Below are 23,719 nucleotides of genomic sequence, written 5' to 3'. Positions count from 1 at the left end.
TCAATTTGTCCCACAAAATCAGCCATCTCCAGGCTCGTGGTAGGCGCTGAGTGAAGAAAAGCAGCATGATTTCAGGAGGTGCATCCTCCCGGCCTTCCTGTCTGCCCATGTGTGCATGGAGAAGGGTGGTTTTCCTGGCCTGATCTGTCAGCACGGGTGATATTCCCATAATAAACACTCATGCTAGTTAACACAAGACATGTTGACTGGTTTGTTGTACAGTAATTGCTGCTCTTGCAGGACATCCACCCACTCGGACTGTGAGCAGAGGCTCCAGGCTTTTCTCAAAAACATCTGATTTTATAGAAAGTTCTAGAATCTGATTTTTACAGTATTTTCTTGTGCAGTCTAAAAGAGAGCAATGCAGATTATCCTTTCCTGCCCCACATTCATGCAGACTTTTTAGGAAATGCAGAAAACAGTAAAGGAACCCATGAATACAAAATTGAATGTTGCAATCAGAGGAGCCAGCTCTCCTAATGCGAGATTATTTAACCAATGGCAATGTGCTGAGAAAACCAGAGGAAATGGATCAGTTAAAAAATCTGGTACTACAAATACCTGGTGTAATTTCCCCTCACTAAAATGGATGTCCTTCTGAAAAGGCTGGATAAGGAATCATCCCCTGAAGTCCTGCAGCTAATTTGCAAGACAGGGATGGAAAGACTGGAGCTTGGGACTGGAGACTGGCAATGTGACACATCCAGAGTAAGATGGAATCACACAACAGAGCTTAATGAGGAAACACTTGGCCTGGCTCAGCAATTAGTGGGGTCGTTTCAGCACTTAAAAACCAGTTACCCCTCCTTAATGGCACAATTTCACAATTCCCTTAAACCAGGAATTAGCCAGGGCTCCTGTCAGGAGAAGTGATGCTCTCCAGTCCCAGCTGTGAGTTTTTGCCTAATGCCATCTCCTTTCCCAAGCACATGTTGTACCCTGAACTGGAGCAGGGCACTGGACAGGTTTAAAAGGAAGCATCCGTATGAGTTAGTTTTGACTTTTTCCACTTCTCCAAACCACTCTGGTGCAAAGGTTTGTGCCAGCTCAAGTAGAAGGAGGGTGTGGGTGAAGGAAGAGGTGCTGAGGGCTGATGGTACTGCTTCATTAGTGGTGGGACTTGTCTGTGTAGTCTGAAAGGATCTGTGAATTTGTGACCTCTTGTTTGGATGGGGCTCTGAGCAACCTGATCTTGTTGAAGCTGTCCCTGCTCATTGCAGGGGCTTGGTCTAGATGACCTTTAAATGTCCTTTCCAATCCAAACTATTTTATGATTCTGTCATTAAGGACTGTGATGTTCAGACACTGCTGTTCACCTTCCAAGACCTGATCCTGGCATCTTCATGCAGAGGTGTATTCAATCTCCCTCAGAGAAAAACCTGTGGACCAGGTTACTTCAGGCCTATTAATGCCTCAAGATTCTTAGTGACTCTTACCTGGTCTCAGGCACAGCTGAGTTAAAAGCTTACACCCTCGATTCTCTTGCTCCCAATGCATAAAATCGTGTTGTCAATGCACAAGTTCTTATACAACGTGAGGATTGCATTAGGGGAAGATTTTGCTCTGAGTTCAGATGCTGCCTTCCAAGTATGGGGAGCATCTGCATCATCAAAAAGCAAAGCCAAGGATGAGATAGCACAGGAATTATTTAATATTTGAGCCAATAAAAACTGCATCAGACCATCCCAAAGAAATATTTGTGCTGTTAAAAGGGAGAGAACAACCAATGATCTGGTAAAAGGAAGATGTAAACCTCCCTGATTAAAGATAAAGGAAATCTCCCGGAGAAAAGAAAAAGCTGAGTAAATCTTCAAAGAGGGATCCTGCCAAAGAGGGATCTCAACTGCACAGGGAAAGCCAAATTCCGAAGACTTAACATTTCCTGTAGTGCAGAGAGGATGGAAGCCTGACAATCCCATAAGAGATCTTCAGCTAGAAAGACCAGGGAAGAAAACCTCCAAAAGTGATCCCAGACACAAAATTCTGACATCAAATACTGTGTCCAGTTTTGGACCCCTCAAGACAAGAAGGATGTTGGGGTGCTGGAGCATGTTCAGAGAAGACAGCAGAGCTGGGGAAGGGTCTGGAGCACAGATCTGATGAGGAGCAGCTGAGGGAGCTGGGGGTGTTTAGCCTGGAGGAAAGGAGGCTCAGGGGTGACCTTTTGAATCTCTACAGCTCCTTGACAGGAGGCTGTAGCCAGGTGGGGTTGGTCTCTTCTCCCAGGTAACAAGAAATAAGACAAGAGGAAATCTCATCAAGTTACACCAGGGGAGGTGTAGATTGGATATTGGGAAAAATTCCTTCACTGAAAGGTTTGTCAAGCACTAGAAGAGACTGCCCAGGTTAGTGGTAGTTACCATTCCTGGGGATATCTAAAAGACTTGGAGACATGGCTCTCTTAGGGACATGGATTAGTGGTGGACTTGGCAGTGCTGGGTTAGTGGCTGGACTGGATGACTCTAAAGGCATTTCCCAACCTCACTGATAGATTTGGTTTTATGATTTCAAGTAGGAAGGATCTTTGGACCACAGGTCCTAAAGAAGGCAGTGAGACTGCAGAGAGGAGCCTGACTTGGTGCAGACCTGAGGACCTGGGTGGCTCTGTCCTGACCAGCCCTGTCCTGGGGCTGTGGGAGAGGCTCCAGCTGAGACACTGAGACTTTCCTGTAAGGTGCTACCAGCACAAGGAGCTGAGCAACTGGAGAGCTGTGAAAAGACAGATTAACAAACAACTGTGGCATTCACATTCTCTGAAAAAATCCCTTCGCCCAGGATTTTTCTCCTGGGAAGCTGAGAAGCCTCAGAGAAAAGGAAAACAATTCTTATCTCATTGGCTTCTCCTGTGTTGTGCTCACGTGTGGAATGCGTTTGGAGGTTGTTTACCCACAGGTGATTGTTTCATTGGGTTCTGGTGTGAGTTGTTTTCACTCATTGGCCAATCAGAGCCAAGCTGTGCCGGGGCTCTGGAGAAAGTCACGAGTTTTCATTATTATCTTTTTAGCATTCTGTAAGTATCCTGTCTGTAGTCTTTAGTATAGTATAGTATTCTTTAATATAATAAGGTATCATAAAGTAATAAATTAGCCTTCTGAGAACATGGAGTCATGTTCTCATTCCTGCCTTTGTCAAGGCATTTCCCAGCAAATACAATAAACAACTTGTTTTACAGGTGAGCCTGGCCCAAGTCACTCCACACTCTGGGTGTCCAGGCTCAAGGACCTTCTCTTCATTTATTTAATTTCATTCTCTCAGTGTTCCATGGATTCAAGCATGCAGCAGCAGCAACAGATGCTTAGAGACAGTGGTGATGGGTGCTGTACAAAACCTTGCATAGCTATGGAAACCACAGTTGCATTTATCCATCAGAAATGAGTATCTGGCAGCCCATGTCTATCCTTCATGTTCTGGAAGATCATGAAAAAAATACTTGTACATGGCATTATATTTCACAGCTTTCTTTTCTACTTGGCAACGCACACTTATCTCTATTTGATAATAATAATGGTGCATGTATTTTTAGACTAACATTATGTGATATTAATTCCAAACGTTATCCAGTGTAATGCAAACTGAGAAGAAAAGCCTTTAGAGAGAAGAATTGGGGAAATGAAATAAGATTTAACCTGGTAACAAATAGACAATTTATTTCAAAGTTTAAATAAACACTTTTTAAATTCAAAAAATAAAGAAAACAGCAGATAGTACATTCCTGGATAATTCAGTCTTCAGTTTTCACGTTCAAGGAGTCTTCCTAATTGTCTGATTTTGCTAAGCAGAGTGTAAGAACAGAAGACGTACTGTATCTGTCACATCTTTATAACCCAGAGGAATGAGAACAAGACTAAGAGGAGGCATTTCAGAGCCTCCCTCATGGGTCTGACAATGCCTGTATCATCAGGGACAAGTGTCATTCCTTCTCTTTTCTCCTTTCTCATTTCCAAAATTAAGGCAATAATACAAAGCTGTAGATATCTGCATTAGAAGGAAGAAAAAATTCAAATGGAGGTGATAGAGCTGCTTTTCACCAGCAGTAATTGGCTGCATTCAAAGCCATGGGTGAAAGTGAAAGAACTGTGACAGCACCGTGGTACCTTGTGCTTTTACCTGCCCTATTTTTCCCCAGCAGGGAGCTCGTCCTGCATTCCCAGGCAGCCACCATGGCTGAGCTGGCAGCTGCATGTTGCTGACTTGGTCTTTCATGCTCAGTAAATGTGCTCCAAAGACACTCAAATCCACAGGACAGGCAAGAGCTTGGCAGACCCTGAGTAAAATCCTGGCCCTGAGTGAAATCTGTGGCAGACTTTCTGTAGGTGAAGGAATGTTCCTTACTGCCCTGGTTAGCACAGAAACACCTCCTCTCCTCTCCTCTCCTCCCTGCACTATCAGCTCTCAAGCTGTCCTGGGAAGCAAAGTCATGGAAAATGGAAACCTTGGACACTGCAGGGAGGTGTTGGCTCTTTGTATGGGTGCTCCAGACACACAGGGAGAAGGAATTCTGTGTGTAATACCTTTGTTAGCTAATTATCTGGAAATGATCTGGAAATGACCTGTGATTCTAAGTTCATTAAAATACTTATCTGGGAAAAAAAAATCTGGAACAGATAACAGGAATTTCAGAGGTTCATAAAGACATGAGTGATAAAGAAATTAAAGTAAATTACACTCCATTGTCTTCCAAGGAGCTCAAAGTCACAGGGCCTTCTTGCTAAATCATGCTAACCTGCATTTACACCATGTTCCTTTGGTGCCTCCTACAGCTGTTTTTTCAAATCCAAATCTTCTCACCCCCTCCCCAAAGGTTGCTGATCTCTAACTTTATTTAAGAGGCAGTTTCAACACTCCTGCCCACAAATTATTGACAGCCCTCTTCTCCCCTCATATGGCAATGCCTCTTCAGTTAACCAGGTACCCCTGATGGACTGGGCTGGGCAATTAAAAAACCACTGATGTGTCAAGGAATAAAACTTCTCTTTTCCTCACCTCACCTACTTCTGATGAATCAGTGAATATCAGCATGAAGCTGTTCAGTATTTAAACTTCATCCCCTATCAGTGTGAAAATGGACAGCAGCTCCTGCTACAGGCATACAAGAGAGATTTATAGATACAGCTTGTTACTGGCCCCTGACTGAGACCAAATACAGCAATAAGGGTCTGAGGCCACTGGATCTCAACCCCTGGTTTCATGGGGTGCTGTGAACAATGTGAATGGCAGAAAAGGTGAAAAAATTTGAATTAATTGTATTTTCTCATAGGGCAGATCAGTTCCTGAGGGTAAGGAGTAATATATTCCTTTTGATAAACCCCATCTGAGGTTACTGTTTCCAAATGCAGGCCCTAACAATGATTTAACTCAGATGTAGGAAAAAAAAAGAGAAAAATTGTACAGCTACCTATCCATCTCTGTTGGGGAAAATCCTCAGTTAAAGTCTCAAGCAGTGGAGATCATGTGTCTTTCACAGCTTGAAATCCTGGCAAAAAGGAACTTGAGGAATTTCAGCTATTCCACATGACACTGGGCTTGCCTTGCTACTTCCTTCAGAGCAATCTGCCCCTCCAAAGGAAAATCTGAAGCAGTGTAGCAATGGTGATTTTGGTGGTGCAGAGGTGAATTTGCACCAAAGAGCTGCCCCTTATTTAGGGAGCAGTGCCAGCTGTCCTGGCCATTGTTCTCATGGAGCAGGACAATGTGCAGCCTGCAGCTGGCAGAGTGTTGCCTCACATTATTGTTTTCCCTGAGAGAACACCACGACCAGGATATGTGCTACTCTTTCCTGCTCTCCACAGATATATCTGCCTCCAAAAAAAAATTAAAAAGTGGCCATTCTGGTTCAAATCCAAGAGGTTTGGCCTGCAGCATAAACAGAAAATGTCTCACAGCTTGAAGCACTTCACTTGGCTGCTCCCCCCAACCCCCTCCCACCCTCACCAGAGACCTGACAGGCTCTGAGTGCAGCCAGAGGTGAGGGAGGTCCCTGGTACAGTGCCAGTGGCCATTTTCTGAAAAATTCAGAAATTCACCTGCCTTGATTTGCTGGTACAGAGTAGCAGGAGAGGAAGGAATTGGCAGGGGGAGGGAAGGAAAAGCAAACCAGACCTGGGACTGATGACCAGGTGACAGGGCAGGGAGGAGCCAGGGCAGGCTGGGAGGGAAGCATCTGCCCAAAACTATGGAGGAACCATACACAGCATCATCCTCTGCCTAAGTGACAGGCACCTCCCCCAACAGGGCTGCAGACAACCCTCACTGGAGTTATTTTCCCCAGGAAATATTACTTTAAGCCATTTAAACCAGAGCTGTTTCCATCCACATTCCCCTTATGCCAAAAACATCCCTTCAGGAAGATGCCCACTGCCTGGACCCGCTGCCTGGGAGAGCTCAGAACTTGCTGTGGGCCAAGCCAACTTTTTGTGAAGGCTGGTGTCAGTGTGGGCACTGTGCTGCCAGGTGCTGTCTCAAAGCCTGTGAACCCAGACAAATCTGCACAATCACTCCTTGACATTTCCTCTGCAGGGCTGGTGGAGCAGCGGCCAAAGGGATCGGCTGTGGCAGCCCCGTGTGGAGCCTGTTCCAGGGCTGGGTCACCCAACCACTGCTGCTCCTCTTGCTCCTGCCGCTGGCAAACTGCTCCCAGAGACAAAGAAATAGCCCAGGTGTTTGGCAAACTTGGGCTGAATCAAAAAAAAAAAAAAGATAAACAAAACCCAAACGTTTCTAGACACATGTGGGTAATGTGCGGACCTCAGGTGTAGCTGACCCTTTGGAGCTGTCCTCTTTGGAGGCCAGCTTTTCTTGTTTGGAGGCCAGCTTTTCCTTTTTTGGTGGCTCTCTGAGGGAAAATAGCTTGGGAAATCCTGCACCTGCTGGCTGGCACCTGGCAAACAGGGCCATTTCTGCTGCCATGGGACGAGTTGAGCTCTGAAGAGCCTCACCTTTCCCATCAGTCACTGAGCGCCCATGCTGTCCACCCTTTTATCAGTTTACAAAACTGAGAAGTGGAATACTTTAGTTGAAAAACAGCTTTTCCCCCTCTTCCTGAAGGCTTTCTTCCTCTTTATGGAAAGATTTTTCTATTGTCAGTCCCACTTTCAGGGTGAATGGATACGTATATTTTGCCAAGGTGCAAACTAGAGCACCCAGAGCTGTTGGGGTTTTGTGGAGTTCTTTACCCAATACTGAACAATTTGTCTTACATGTGCCTGTTGCCAGGCCTGAGCAGCTCCCTGTGTGTAGGAAGGGGCCTGGGTAAATATAAAGCAGCATAAAAATGAGGTCTTGAGAAAGAATGAGACACTTGACCCTGCTGGAGAACTGCTTCAAGGATCCTGATGCTGGAAAAGCTGCATCCTCTGTCTCTTCCCTCCCCTTCTCCCCTCCCAAGACTCAGAAACATTTTTCAGCCTTCTGTTTTTCAATGGAAGACAGATGTCCAAAAACATGTGTTCAGGTGTAACGTGACTGAAGCTTCATATGGAGAAGCTTTCACTGGACATTTAAGGACTTTTGGTGTCCTCCGGCAGCCAGAGGAGGCTCCTCTGGAAGATGAAGGAAACATGACCCATCCTAGGTGCTCTGGGGCTCAGAGCTCACCCAGCATTAGGGATGCTTTTCCCAGATCACTGAGGACATGATGTGGAGCTATTCAGTGATTCCCATCAGCACAGGCAGAAAGAGGATTTTATGCCCTTTTTCCCACTAGTTTCTCTGTTACAGCTAAGCCAAATGAATTCCTGTGTCATCCAATATTCTCAATTGATTTTGAAACCACCATTCTTGCTGCTTTTAATGATGCTCCTTCAGTCACAGGAGGTTCTTTGTGTTTCAAGAAATGTCATCTGCCTTTATCCTGCTACATTCGCCTGTTGTTAAGTAGAATACTGAATTAAGGAATTTACTTCCTTTTATTCAGTAATAGGAACAAAAAGCTCCTAATTAGGACTAGATTTCAGCAGTAACTAGGCCTGACTTTGCTCTGTGTTCCAGAGCCTCTGTGTTGCCCTTTTCCAAGAATGGTATCAACCTGTAGGAGCAATCTCAAGGAAAATTGCTTAATTCATCAAGACACGTGGTTACATACTGATCTCTTCTGCAGATTCAGCTCAAGTTGAGCTATTTCTTTGTCTCTGGGACCAGTTTGCCAGTGATAGGATCAAGAGGTGCATGCAGTCCTGCTGAGGTCAGCAGTGTTCCTCACGTCCATGAAATGAAGAGCTGACTTCAGTCCTTCACCACCACCGGGGCAGAGCTGCCATGACTGTCCTATCCATCACAGGGAACATTCCCTGGTCCTCTCAAGCAATGATCATCCAAAACAGGCTTTCAGGCTGCTGCAAGAAAGAGGAAAATTTAGCAGCAAAAATATTCCCTCTTTTAGAAAGGTCAAACGCACAAAAAAGACATTTTTGAAGGAATGTCGGATGACCCCCAGAGCCTCTGACAGGCAATTTTCCTGTCCCTGCACTGCTTGGAGTTTTAATTGCCTCTTTGGGGAGGTGCTAGAAGCCGTCTGAGAGTGCAGTCACAATCCAGCAATTTGGCACACGTGACTTCTTCAAATATGGGAGCAATTAGCAAAAAGTGATATGGTGAATGGTAGCATAAGCACTGGATTCTGGACAGCATTCAGACAAGAAATCTAAACCAGAGCAGACTGGGGCAGACAGAAATCCAAACAAGCTTTCACAGAAATAAAAAGCGTCGGCTACACTTAGATAATGAGAGCCCAACATCAGGAGATTGAATTCAAAGTCACCATTGCACTCCTAAAACTCGCTGACTGAATGGGTTGCAGCAGAAAGTGCAAGTTCACTAAAGCAGTTTGTGAGAAAAGAAAAATCCAAAATGTTTAGTAGAAATAGCTTTAAAGACTTCTGGGAGAATTAAGTGAACCCAGATTGGACAATGAGCACACCAATTCATAGAAGAGAGGAGAAACAAATCTGTATTCTAGGCATCAGCTAAGATTTGTGTGTTCCCACAGGAGCTAATTTCCTAGATAATTTTTTCTTATATTGTTCATACAGCATTCTTTTTAGTAACCTGCAGGATGCCATGAAGTATTAACAGTAGGTTTAAGACATCAGCTAGCGAGCAGTTCCTGTCTTAGGAACAGAAAATCCCCAAGTCACCAAACCCTTCCCATTTCAAACAACTGCAAGCAGCATTTGTCCTAAATAATGCCTCCCCAGTCCAGCTAGGTTTGCTTTAACAACTGGAAATGAATCATTTGCAGCCAGGATGATGCTGTGTCATGGGATCATCACACTTCAAACAGGTTTTGCTCTGTCAGTGAAGTTCCCACCCTGTCCAACACCTGAATGTGGTGCCCAGCTGGGTCCCCTCTGCCTGGGGGCAGTGGCTGTGCCCCAGTGGGGACTGGGCTGCTCCACTGCTGAGACAGAAGAGTGAGCAACAGCTGAGAAAGGACAGAAAGAGGAATGGAAATTGGGCAGGAACAAAAAAGGGAGGAGGGCTGATATAATAAAGAAGGAAAACATGGTAGCTGGAAAAGCAAGAAATGTACAAGCAGCCAATCGATGAAATAGCAAGAAATAATTAATTAGTGAGAAAAACCAGAGGGCAATGAAATTAAATGGTTAATTATGTAATGGAGCAAACAACAAGTTAATTAAACGTGTGTGGATCTACCAGGTGCTCTGATTATTTAAGGCAAAACATGGTTAGTGAAACTGTTCATTCTCTGGTATTTCAGTTATTCATGGTATCTCTGGCCATGGGATTAGAGGCTGTTTAAATGCAAGGTCCAGCCATGTATATCTAACAATCATTTATCTTGATAGTGCAAGTGAGATGAACAGGACAGTGATGGAAAGTAGTAGGGACACAGCTGTTCTGAATAAAGTGCCTTTAAAGAAGATACTATAACAAGAAAATATATAATGTGTTGCTTTATTTTTATTTTCTTTTATTTTTTTTTTTTACTAATCAGTTTAAATTGTTACAGCTGAGAATAGAAGCTGGAAATGTTTGGCTCTTGCTGCTCTGACAATGGAAACTCTACTATGTCTGAAGCAAGGTAATTCAAATAGATACAATTGCTTATTCTTTGGTTAACTTTAAACTGCTGGAGGAAGCCAGGATTTTTGAAAATGAATGATTAACAAACTATTACAATAATGTCTAATGATTGAAAAAAAATCAGCTCCTGCTTACCTGTTGATTAAAGTCTTGATAAACCCACTGTAGTGTCTAAAATAATTCTGGGTTACTTTGTAACTCCACTTCTTAGGTATGGCAATGTTCTCCTACAGTCTGATCTGCTAGTATTGCCTGGTATTTTTTTTTTTTAATTTTTTCCCCCAGTGGGAGTTTCCTATTTATTTTTGGAATTTTTGTTCTGTAAATATTTTCCAATTTCCTCTCTGTTAAGTAGATTTTGATCTCAGGTGTGATTGCATTAAATTGAAGTCATTCCTTTTCTCTTATTAAGTGTTCCTGATGAACAGAATCGGCCCATGTGATCGTTCTTGGGAATATTTATAAGTGGTATGAAAAATTTTCTTGCATGAATAGCCAGAACACACACTGAATACTTTGAGGACTCCACCAGGAGCTCCTCACAACATTTAAAAGTGGTTTTCTGACCTAGGAGGTCATGGGTAGCAGTTGTGTGTATTTGGAAAGAAATAGAAAATGTAGCATTGCCTGTATCATTCATTTATCCCCATCACCTGCACATAAATGTTTCCCTCACCTAATACTTCACAGCTCTACAGGATACATTTATTGTCTCAAATGTGTAGAGCTACAGCAGAATAAGGACTTAAATAAACCACAGGTGTGAAAAATTCCAACTGGCAACTTCAAACTAAACACCACGAAGCACAAAAAGGCACTTGTCAGAGGTGGAAGGAGCAGTTTGATTAAATCATTGCTTCAGCCCAGACATGTTGGGCCTAATTCTCCCCTCCCACAGCTGACTCACATGGAGCGTGGGCAGTGGCACTGCTGTAAGACTGGAGTGGTGGCACTTGGACTCTGGAGCTCTCATTATGCCTGTCTGACACCACGGAGCTGAAATGTGCAGCTGAACAGATTTATGCTGCTGCTCTCATCAGAGGTGAAGGACTGCTCCTACTCATGGTATGGGATCACTAAACTGAGGTGGGGAGAATTTTAATAGCCAACTTTGCCCCAGTGTTGAAAGCAACAAAACCTGGCTGAGCTGCTGGTGAGGCAGGCAAGAGATGGATCTTCCTTTTACTGTGTTTTTCTTGCTGCCAGTTGCCAGGGAGGAGCCAGCATGGCATCATTTTGAAGTACTGCAGTTGAAAGCTCCACTGCCATCAAATTTTATGGCCCCATCCTCTGCTCCCTGTCACTTTGGCCTGTGTCCTCACCTGGAATCCCCTCCTGGCAAGAGCCTCTGATCGTTTGGAGCAGGGCAGGACCAGGCATTTGCAGAGCAAGCACCTCCCGCCTGCATCTCCCTCTCCTGATTTGACTTCTAGGGAAGAGAAGGTATGGCAGCTGCATTAGGCATGCCAAGCACAGTGTCTCCAGTGAGTAGGCTGGAGAGCTGAATCCTCCTTAGAAGTGCTTTTAAAGATCATGGCAAATGGGGCTGACCAGATCCCTTTCCAGCCTCAGCACAGCAGCGGCCAGCTGGAGAATACGGGCACTGCATTGCTGCCCACATGAGCAGGGAAAAGAGGGATTTGTTTCTTAAAGTGTGAAATGCACCAGTGCATGAGTGTTAGCTTATTTGAAAACCATCAGCATGAATAGTTAGGATTACATTGCTTTGAGTACTAATGAGGAAAGTGTTTGCCGTTTTTCTGTGTTAGTGAAAGCCACACGATCCACTTTATTCTTATGTTCGTATTATTGCAGTTACAAGAGACAATTTGCAAATGCCTGGCTGCTTCATAAAAGCTAAAGTACTTGGATTCACAGCAGGTACTAATTTTGTGTGCATCTGCTGAGCTGTGCATGGCATCAACCTGTTTTTAATTACACCTGCATGTCAGGCTCAAAATGCATCTGTGAACAGGAAAGATGAAAGGTAGACAGAACAGGATGTCATGTATTTCCCATCACCTTTCACTGGCTGGCTGCCCACAGAAGTAAGAGGAAATTCCCTTCTTTCATAGTGAAAATGTAAAGATTTACTAAGCTTTGCACTGCCAACAGCAAGGTGTAATCACTCCTTTAAGGAAGCATGCATGTGTTAACAGGGGTGAGCAGGGGGAGCTCCAAATATCTTTCCACACCTTCCCTACCACTGATCTGTAAAGGGCAACAAGTAGCTCTCGCTTTGTTATATTTTATTTGCATTGAAATGTGTAAGTTGGTTGACTTAACATCCCAACTTCATTGTGAAATAAAATATGTGAAAGCAGGAGTGAGCAGGGCTTTTCAATGGCTTGAGTAACAAAGACAAAAGTTAAACAATACTTTTCTCTTCTGTTACTTCGCCCAAGTATAGGAAAAAATTGTTTTTATGCATTTTTTACAAATAAAATAATTCAGACTACAGTTAGGAATGCCATGACTCTTGAAACACTGGACAAGGTGATTCAAAAACTGCTAGACAGTCAGAAGAAATGTTTTTCATGAAGAAATTCCCTCTGAATAAAAAGTACTAAGCCATTTGTGATTGCACCTTCAAGCCATTCCTTTAATTTATTCCTGTCATTTGGAATTGTTTCTTTTTCTAATTGCATTAAAAATTGTGCACTTTAAAGGCTGTGGTGTGTGCCAAGAATGTGTATTTGTAGCCAGTGCATAAAATGGGGGAACAGGGAAAGAACAATTGCATTTTTTATTCTGGAATCCAGTCAGACTTTCAAAGCTACCGCAACTACTTTGCTTCAAAAAACAGCAATGAAAATCAATAATGGTAACACAAGTTTAAAAGATAAAGAAGTTATTCACAGTCCCCTTCTATTTTAACATAAGTGCAAGTTGTTGAAACTTTTTGATCCTGTTGCTTATTCCTACGGTATTTCTTGGCAATTTGGGGTGTCTCAGTAGCACCTACATGTATTTACCAGTGATAAAAAGCATCCATCTGGCAGGCTGAGGCTTGGTTTTGTGTGCAGGTAGCCTCGAGCCCCTGGCTTTGGTAACCAGGTCTGGGCTCTGCAAAGCCCAGGTTGATGCAGGAAGGCATCCCTGCCTCGTGCCCAGGGTGGTCACCCCTCTGACAGCCCCAGGGGCAGGGGCGGGGGGGAACTCCCTGGTGTCTGCCAGAGTTAGGGGAGGAGAAGGGAACAGGGCCAATGCATCTCACTGCTTAATTTTTGTGTCCAAGTTTTAATGAGTTTAGTCAGAGGCCTTGGAGACTGTAGACCTGAATTCCTGCTTTCCTCAGTCAGGCACTGATCCAGTAGAAGCTGTGGTTGTAACTGCCCTGGCACCATCTTTGCTCTCCTGGAGTGTGATATGAAAAACAAAACAAAACAAAACAACTCTTTCTCAGTAGAGGGAAGGGCCTTTCAGTATATTTCAAACTTGAGGTGAGAGAAAGCAAAATAAACCAGAAATGAGGTTGACATCCAAAGACTCTGGAAGGTCTCTGCCCCCAAGGTTTCCCTCCTTTGTAGCCCCATGATCCAAATATTCCCTGGATTTTTTGCATGCTTTTTCCATTTATGCCACCAGCTGTAATTCCAGTTTCATGGTAACCAGGAAAAATCTCACCATTTTCAGCAGAGCCCTGCCAGGTTCTACTCTTTATGAGCCCTGAAGTTCACAGAGGTGGTGCCTTTACCTCCTTCCATTGCTACTGAGCAGATGCATTTGTTTCTGAAGGGTAAAAGCTCACTGCTGGTTTTAAAGTTGTATCCCATTAACTTATTTCATCTGTCAGGGGCTGTAAGTCTTACATAACACAACACCTTTTTTCTTCCTTTAGTGAAACCACAGTTTTAATACAACACTTTCTTTGTTACCTGAATACACTTTTCTTTTTGTGCACTTTTGTGCAGGCTGCAGGAATCCAGACAAACAAGTGTTAATTCCCCATGATGTTTTCCAGCTGACAGGCCTAATTGATTTGATTTCCACTGTTTTCACAAGTGACCCCCCTCAACCCGTCATCACCACTTCTTTTGATACCTGAGCTTTACTTTCTACTCTCACATTCCACTTCAACAACTAATAAAGAGCTTATTAGGAAGGAAGAAACTCATTACTTGTTTTCCAAACTCTGCTCCATGCAGCACATTCAGTGGGTTATAGCCCTGTATTATTAATCAATAGAGAACATTTGCTTCCATTAGGTTACCAGCATCTTTTATCATCAGGCTGAGGGTAGGAACCTGTTTCTTTGTATTCTGCTAACCCACGCTCCAGCTAGACTAGACAGAGATAAAAGACAGCTGAGTAATATTTTCCTGAGATCCCTGATGATGCACACAGATGGCCTGTAACAAATTAAATATGCAAGGTGACGGCTGGAGTTCTCCTCACTCCAAGTTCAACTTTTACGGCTTAGAGAGTATTTCACTCCTTACAACACAGCTTCATGGTAGAGAGAGATTTATTTTCCTATCTGTAACAGGGTTTGTGAGTCTTTGCCTACCATGGCCATTAATGGTTGCAGTAGGAAGTAGCCAAGTGCTCTTACTGTACTTCTTGCCTTATTAAAAAACAGCTGGGGAAAAAATGTATTGAAAAAAGCAGTGCAGCCATGTGGAGCTTGAGAAATCTAAAGGGAAACATTGGAGAACTTTGTTATCTACATGGAATGAAATACAAGGCTGAAGAATCCCATTAAGGGATGTAGCATATGTAAAAGCAAGCAAACAAACAATATCAAACACATATTAAGTCAAATGAAAGATTACATGTTGGTAGCACAGGAAAAAAAAAGGCCTTTGCAATAAAGTAAACACAGATCTGTTTACAGTGCCTGAAAGAAACAATTTTTTTTTCTGGCCTGTTACTGTGTCTTCTCTGTGACTGCCTTATCAGATCACAGTCCAGCTGGTGGCTGTGTCCATCAAATTCACTTTTGCTAATGTATTAAATAATCTGACCATAATGCCTGACTGTGGATCATAGTCTGGTGAGCAGGAATTCATCCAATTTGAACTGAACACAGTGTTAAACACGTAGCTCCTAACCTTCCTGACTCCTAGAGTCTCAGCTTAGTGGAAGATCATCTTAAAACAATCCAAATACCTTCTGCAAGATTTTAGAGTCAAAAAACGACTTAGCTCTGCTGAAGTGCAGAGCAGCATTGATAAAGCAGGGATTCCTTGACTTCTTAAGCAGTCTGGACTCCAGAAACCTGAGAGCAGCTCATCGCCTTCCCAATGTTCATGTCCTCAGGGGCAGAAGCACAAAGATGTGGAAAGAAACTCCAAAATCCAAACTGAGCAGGAAAGGTTTTCTTGTGTACTGTTCCCTTGGGGAAGGGGTGGCTACAGACAACACGTGTCTGTGCAGAAAAGTGCTCTGCCATGAACACACCCTGCTCCTGGGGAATGTAGAGCACCTTCTTCCAGTCCAGAGACAGAAGAGGACAGTGGACAGCTCCAGCCAGAAGAGGTGGCAGGCAGCCAGGGAATATGGGACTGGAGAACTCCACAGCCCTGAGGCAGAATGGGAGCCAGCCCCACTGGTTGTGGTGCCAGTAAGAACAAAAACTGCTGCCCCACTGGGAGCTGTGGCATGAAAGGGTGGTGAGAAGATACAACTGTGAGAAGATATTGTAACAATGTAAAATAGGACTGTACCTTGGGATACACAGATGCTGAACAGAGCAGATTTGGTAGCTCTGAGTGACTGCTGAACGGCACATGACCCTCACACCATGTGTGTCGTGCCCTCAGAGTCTGATGGCAAGGAATCCCACTTAAAGTTTCCAGATTTGTCTTTTCTGGGCTGCACTGAAGTATTTACATAGGTGTTTATCCATTTTGCAGCTTCAACCAATTACAGTGACAGTTTTTAAATAAATCAATACATTATGTATGCATATAAAATAGACTGTATTTCTATATATAAACCATTTCCTGTCTATATGGAAAGTATGGGTATTGTCTGCTGTGTGAAAAAAGAAAAAAAAAAAGGATATTCTCCACTTTTTCCATTTATCGTCCAGAACATACCCTTATATCAAATGGTTTCTGATTGAAAACAGCCTCTTAATGCATTACAAGTAAAAATAACCCATTATTGTGTAATATATGATATACCCTTTCCTCTTTTAGGCAAAGCAGTCCCTGCAAATATGTCTAGACAGAGTGATGGAAAAGCACAAATTGGCCTCTAACTGTTGCCCACCCACTTATCAGACAAACCTGCAAAAAAAAAAAAAAAAGATATTACAGTCTCACTCGTTGCACGACACCCATAAGGCAGAAAGTCTCTCTGAGGCTTCATGGCTTACTGCAAAGTAGAAGTGTCAGAAACTTTGTGAACAGGAGCATGACTAACTTGCCTTCATGGCCTGATGAGAATTGCCAAGTGACTGAAGTAGGCCAGGGTGTCCTGTGAGGAGTGGAATATCCCTTGTCTGGACAGTGTTAAAAGTCTTCTTCCCATGCTGCAGATGAATCAGTCACCTGCTGACACTGCAGACACGATCAGAATTCAGAATCTATTTGCCACATTTTGGAAGAAAGCTTTTAAGTCCTGACCTAATCCTTCTACCCTGCACCTGATCATTTTTAAAAAGCAGCTTTTTAACTCTCTTGAGTTCATGCCTGGTAATAAAGTTGTCTTGGACAAGGTTCTCTTTGTAAAAAGATCATTTTCCTCCTCTGGCACACCGCCCTGCTACCTTGTTGTGGCAGGAAATCAACATCGTTTGTACTTGTGGTGAGGACTCTCAGGATGCAGTGTGCATCGTGGATAACTGCCTTTGGGTTTAGCTGCTCTTCTGCTCTCCTCCTCACCTTTAAAAAGAATGGCAGGGTAACAATGTTAATGGAAAGAAAGAATTGCAGAAGGACAAGAGAAATCAATTGTTCAAGAGTTTTCATCCAATGCCACTTGTTTCCCACTTGCAAAATGCTTTGTGTCTTGTTATTCAGAAAGTGTTAGTCTTCCCTGTGGTGAAAAGAGAAATGGTGAATCCACAAAGTAGGTGATTTTTGTATAAAGGGTGTGCTGGATGGTGTTTATACTGTTTGCAAGCACCTGCATGTTTTCATCTGTGTATGTATAAAGTGTTGGTGTGTAGGAAAATGATTGACTCTAGTCCCAGAGAAGTTACAGAAGCCTTGTCACATTTTCATGTTTGAAAACACCATGATGGCGAAAGCCAGGCATGGGTTGGGCTGTACAAGCCCTGTGTAGGAGTGGGGTACTGGAATAACACACTGCCACCTGCTTTAGGCCCTTTTCTTTAGTGGTTTGGTTTCTTTATCTCCATAGCTGTGGAATTCCAGAAGGTAAGGGGCTAATGTGGATGTCTCAAACACCAAGGGAGAATCCAAGCTTGGGAGGTGGTTTGTCTGGGGTGGACAAAACACCAAATAACTTTGCAGTCACCTGTAATCTCTGGATCAGCTCTGAAGGAAAGATGTACCATATACATTGTAGACATATGCCCAGCTGAAATGTAGCCTAAACAGCACCTTTTTTCCCTTTTATTTTGGAAAGCCAATATAAGGTTTCTCCTAATGGCATAAACAAGGAAAACAGCACACACAGAACTACCCAGACAAGCAAAATGCTGATGGGCTTTGCAAACATCACAACAGTTTTGACACAGATGCCCCCATAAATTGAGCCAAGCTGTTCACTGTGCACCAGAAATGGTCTTGTGTTTGAGCTTCAAATTCACCTCTTTGTGTAAGTGAGGTTACAGCTGCAGAGGCAGGCAGAAACTCAACCCAAGCAGTAATCTGCAAGACAAACATCAGGAGGAAGCACTTTCCAGTTGAACTTTGAAGTTACAGTCTTTCTACCAATGTGCTTTAGATTTGCTCTGCTATTTTAAAAGCAGAAGAGATGTCCAAGCTTCTGGCCAGCCCTTCCCTTATGTTTGGTGCACTTATCGAGGTTGGCATCCTGTCTGAGGCAGCAGATCACTCAGGAAGTTAACCAGGAGTCCAGATGCTGGTCTTGGAAAGGCTCCTGCCAGAGCCAGGCTTCCACGGGTTTCAGCTGCCAAATTCCCTCCACACAAATGTCCACAGTTCCTGGCTCTCACACTGGGGTAGTTAGAGGAAAAAGCCTGAAGAAGAATGTTTTCTACTCTACAATTAATGGGGAGGAGCAGTGCCAGGGGAGCAATACTGCTGACATAGGTTGGCATGCCTTGCATCGCAAGTTACTGTTTTCCAGGCAGAGAAAGTTCTTGTTTGTCCATGAAGATTTGCACACGTGATGGGACAGGCAGCACACTCCAGGCTCTGCCCTGAGGAAGGGAATTAGGCTGGGCTGCTTTCCCTTACAGGTTGCACTGAGATATAAATGCCTACATGCATTTATATGTTAGATAAATATTGCAGTCCCTATTTCCCCACACCATCCTAGGAAAGACACCAATTTTTCAATAGCTGCTTACACTGTGGACCATGGCTTCTACAAAGGCTCCTGAATTCCCAATCCCATGGAAAGCTAGGACTATACCTCAGTCTCTGTATAATAGAAAACTTCACATGCTAGTAATGCTTTTTTTTTCCTAAATGAGGCTTTGGTTAAGCAGATCTGTCTGTGATGCTCTCACTGACATCTCTGTGGTGGGGAGCACACCTGCCTTTGCTGAAGGTTTGGCTCTGCAGGTACTGAAAGGATTTTTCTTCAGGCACCCTGCTTGAAGGCTGGGGCTGCTTTTGGTGAGCACACAGTCCACTGCCTGCTCATAAAAAACAACAGAGGAAAGCCAAACCTGCAAACAGGTGTACATGGTGATTTCAAGTCATGATTAATCATCATGCTTCAACTAATTTGTCCCCTAATTTTCTACCACTGACATGAGGGTTTCTGAGGCTGCAGGATCTATGAGCACCATCAGAATGGGGCATCATTTCCTTGGATCAAACCTAAGGGTCAGTAGAGAGCACACACATGTGTCCCTCCTGGGACAAGAGAATGTGAGATTTCAAATCTACAGTCACATTAGCACTTTCCAGGATGTTAATGCTTTTAACATGCTGAACCTGGGAGTTTTTTCCTTCCAGTTTTAGACTAATCATTGAATTCCCTATTGCAACTGTGGACCATGAGTCCATAAAAGGTGATGTGGATAGTGAACCCTTATGGATTCAGTTGTGGCCTGAGGCATGATTTTGTTTCACAGGTCTCTCTCACATACCTCTGGGGTGTGTAGTTTGTTAGTTTTGAGCTAGGTTAGGGCTGAGTTTCAAATTACAGCTTAGGGATATCCAAACAAGTAGGAAAAACAAAAAAAAAGATTATTCAATCTAACATGGATTCTTTTACCAGGAAATGATAAAAGCAAACGTGACAATTGTAATCACAAAAGGAATTGCTTCCAAAAGTTTTGAGTAGCTAAAAATAAAGCAGAGAGGAGAAGGAGGAAGGATTTAGGACAAAAGCTGGAATTCAACCTTAAGTATAACAATGAGTATCTACATTTATTGTCATAAAGATCTCAACAAAAGCATGTGCTGAAAGTCCCTGTGCACACAGCAAACTGCACTATTTTAACTGGTCTATTTTGGGCCCACTTCATAAGGACCCATTGGTCCCAGTGGCAGGACTCACTTTTTGCTCATATCTCTATATGAAGGGACAGCACTTCTCACAAATGACAGTAAAGGCCAGGGTATTTCATCCAAGATTTTATCCTTTGTTTAGTGGCATTTTGGCTTCAGTTTCACTATGCTGTTGACAGAGACATTTGAACATTTTTATTGATTCAAAAATCTGGGCATTATAGTCATCTTTATAGTTCACTTAAAAGTAAATGTTTCAAAATGTAAAACTCCTCATGCAGCTTTTAAACTTTATTGGCTGAAGACTGAGTGCTGTAAAATGATTTTTTCTTCAGTAATGGAAGTTCTATTTTACAGAAACCAGTAACCATTAACTCTGCTTGCTGAGAGCAAATGAACAAAATCAGACCTGCTCTATGAAAAAGGAGGATCTGGTCACCATAATAAAAGTATAAATTTTTCATATCCTCTGTTTTTTCATGACCTGCTCATTCCTAACTCATGGGGTTTTACTACACAGTCATTTGTTAACAGAGGAATCATTTTGCTCATTTTAAATGCAGCTGGAATGAAAAGTGGTACAGGCGGAAACAGGAATGAATGAAGGACAACTTGGAAAATAGTTCCTTCCTCTTCTTCAACTTGTGTACTACATGGAAGGAACTCAGGAGGTTATCCATGGTAGCATCAGTCACATCCTTGCTCTTCCTGGCTGATGTTTTTCTACTCTTAAAAGCATCCAGTCTGGAGACCCAGAATTTCTCCACTCAGTCCATTACAGGGCTTCGTAATCTTACTGTCACAAAGATTGGGGTTTTTTTCTCTTGGTGTCTAACAAGAACCTTCCCTATTCCAGCTTAAGCCTCTCCTTACCTCTCTATCTCACCACAGGATCTGTGTTCTGCTATTTGTATTAACTCTTCAGATATTTAAAAACATTCTCAGCATTCACTCCTATATCTTTTTTTTTTTTACAGTAAGCAGATGCATTTTGTCCAGTCCTTCCCCCACAGGTAATTTTTGTTGTATCTGTGGGGATTGCAACAATGCTCTGGATCCTCATCAGATTATCAGCATCTTTCTTATCTGCTGTGACCAAACTGAACTAAATGGGGCTGGATTCATAGATGAACAAAATACCTACAGCTCCTGTGGCTCCTGAGTGTCTTTTGTAGCACTGGTACTGGGCACACTGCAGTGCCCAGACTCTCTGACCTGCATATGGCATCTGCATGATCCCAGACATGCTCCAACAGCTCCTAGCACATACCTGGCATCCCTTCAAAGAGAACTAAAGGTCTCTTGCCTCCACTTTTTATAATGATGGTGTTTTCAGTGAGAAGCAGGCCCTGAATTAATCTTTGTTCCCCTTTTCAGTCCCAGACCTCACAGGGATGCACCTTGTCACTTCTTGAGCTCTCCTTGTCTGCAGAACACAAAATTCTTCACACAAGGGAGCAGTATGTGGGAAGGTTTGAGAATTCAGCAAGCTCTCCTCACATAAATCATCTAACATCTCTCATAGTGTCCTTCAGCTGCTCAAGAAGTTATTATCCCCATTCTGCTTTACATCATGCTATTCCTGCAGCTTTCTTGAGAAATTTCCTATACTGAACACCTATGAAATTGTTACTTGGTCATCTGTGGCATCTTCACCTCTGTCTCCAAACTTGATGGAATTGTTGAGATAATGGTTTTTGGCAGTGGCTTTTTTTAACAGACTTGAGCCTCATCACAAAAGAGAACAGCGTGGGCACTATCAGACACGTGCAATCACTGGAAGAAGGGAAAACAGTTGTGCACTGTCCCCCTATGACTGCTTTTCACATGTGTCTGTTCTTTCTCCCTGGCTGTAAAGTTTGGCTGCAGGAATTGTTTGAAGGGCTGGGAGAGAGCTGGTTGTGGCTGATGGAAGCCTTTGTGGGGATAACAAAGTTGTGCTGTTCTGGGTGGATGCAGCTATAAAAGCTCAGGGTTCAGCACTTCAGGTTAGGGTGAGCTAGACACACATACAACTCCTCAGAGGGCAAGGTATAGGAAAAGGTAAACAAATGCCTTTGGACTATTTAGTAATAGTTGAACTTGTGTGAACATGGAACAAAGGCAGGGCAGACAGGGTCTGAATCTGCTCAGACATGGGATGCTCCAGAATGCCTCTAAATCCACACGGGGTTGGCATTTTTGTGGCTGTACCCAGCACTGACTGTCAAATGGCCTGAACTCAGCCCCTCTCTGACATTCAGGCTGTTCCTCAGCATGGACATGGCCTAAAAGCATCTCTCATTGCTTCAGACTTCCCTTAATTTTGTTCAGTCCTGGAAGTTAAATAACCAGGATGGTCAGAGCTCAGCTCATGGTGTGCTGAGCACACAAGCAGATGTGTGCAAGTAGACCAGAGAGGCACAAGAGCACAGAGCTGGGACAGGATGGGTTGTCAAAATACTTATCCAACATGCTGGCAGGAGTTTTCAGTTGTCACTGGTGTCCACACAGATGAATTTAATGCTAGCTTAGAAATTCCTTCCAGAGCAGTACTCACACCCATGAAGTAGAGACGTATTTTGGGAGGGAATAAGACACTGGAGTGGTACCTCCCTCTTTTTCCTCTGGGATATGCTGCTTCCAGCTCACCCTGGCCCTCCCTCAGATGGTAGTCCTTGTTCCTGCTGTGCAGTCCTACCCAGCATGTCCCTTCAAAGCCCCAACACTGCCACAGGAAGAGATGTCAAAGACAATATTCTCCTCCCAGGATAATAGGAAAAAGAACAGCCCTTCACCTTGCATTTAAACTCCCTAAAATAAGTGCTAAATAAGCTTGAAGCTGCCTGGTGCAGCATGGAGCCCATCTGCGAGCAGGGAGCTGGCGAGGGAGGTCTGGCTGACACAGGGGAGCACCTCCCTTCCTGGGCTGACCTGGTCAGTCCTCCCAGGGATGTCCCAGCACCCCCTCCCTGGTGGGATGGCATTCCCTCATGAAGGAGTGATCACATTACCCAGGCCCCTTGTGTAATTCTGGTTCCCAGCAATTGTTTTCTGGTGACCTTTTATTGTTAACAATTAGCGCTGGAGCTGGAGCACAACTGGTGTAAGCATATTTTACATCCTCCTCAAGCAAACAAAAAAGCTGGGTGGGCACGGTCTTGTTTCCTGGTTCACACCCATGACTCCTTTGTGTCTCAGATCTCCTCCCACCATGTGTCATAGTCAGCAAACCCACTCCCTTACCTTTTGGCTCCCAGATAGAGTGACGTCTTCCAGGGATGCGTAGGCATGCTCAGTGTATCCCATTATTTCCTTTCACATCCTATAAGAACACTGCCTCTCCCTAATACTCAGTCTTTCCTTATCCATGAGGCCAGAAATGTAAATCCCTATGCAACAGAGTGCAAAGAGTGAGTTTGAAGGATGGTTTCTATTTATTTAAATGTACAGGCTATAAACACCGTCCTCCTACACTGTGTTTTGGGTTCTTGCATGTATTTCCATACAGTAAATATCTTGACAGTTCCCTCTGCTCGACCTCAGTGATATACACACATCCCTGGAGGCACAAGCACATCAACAGTCTGCTAATCTTCACAAGTAATAACATAGATTTTTCTTCTCTCCCTTCACTTTATTAAACTACATTTGGGGAGAAAAGGCGTAGTTGGCCACCTGCTCCAAACCAGTCGTGGTAGCCCAGGAATATGCCCAGTTCCTGAGCTGAGGACCCTTCCCAGATGAGTACTTTGCCAGTAAGTCTTTGGGGAGAAAGGGAAGATGGGGAGGCAGAAGATCAGGGAAAGACACTCCAAACTGATCTTGTTTCCTGCATTACGGTGTGTGCGTGTGGGGGGGTGTGCGGTGGGCGGAGGGGGGGACACTACATTAATCAAATCATGATTATTTTAGGGTACAATAGGCAATTAAAAACAACAACTAGAATTTCTCCTGCAGCCTGCTGGCAGCTAACACGCGACTCATTCTTTCTGCGGATAGCTTCACTTAGCAGGTCTGTGCCATGACTAATGAAGCCATCTCTCTGCTAGCGCGCTAATTCCAGACCTTTTGGGAAGGAGCCCGGCTGCAGCTCCCTGCATGGCCCTCCCCTCCTCTCAGACTCCTTATGG

The sequence above is a fragment of the Molothrus ater genome, chromosome 2 (assembly GCF_012460135.2).
Source record: "Molothrus ater isolate BHLD 08-10-18 breed brown headed cowbird chromosome 2, BPBGC_Mater_1.1, whole genome shotgun sequence".
Taxonomy (NCBI): Eukaryota; Metazoa; Chordata; class Aves; order Passeriformes; family Icteridae; genus Molothrus; species Molothrus ater.
The sequence above is the reverse complement of the archived record's forward strand: the minus strand, read 5'-3'. Positions refer to the sequence as shown.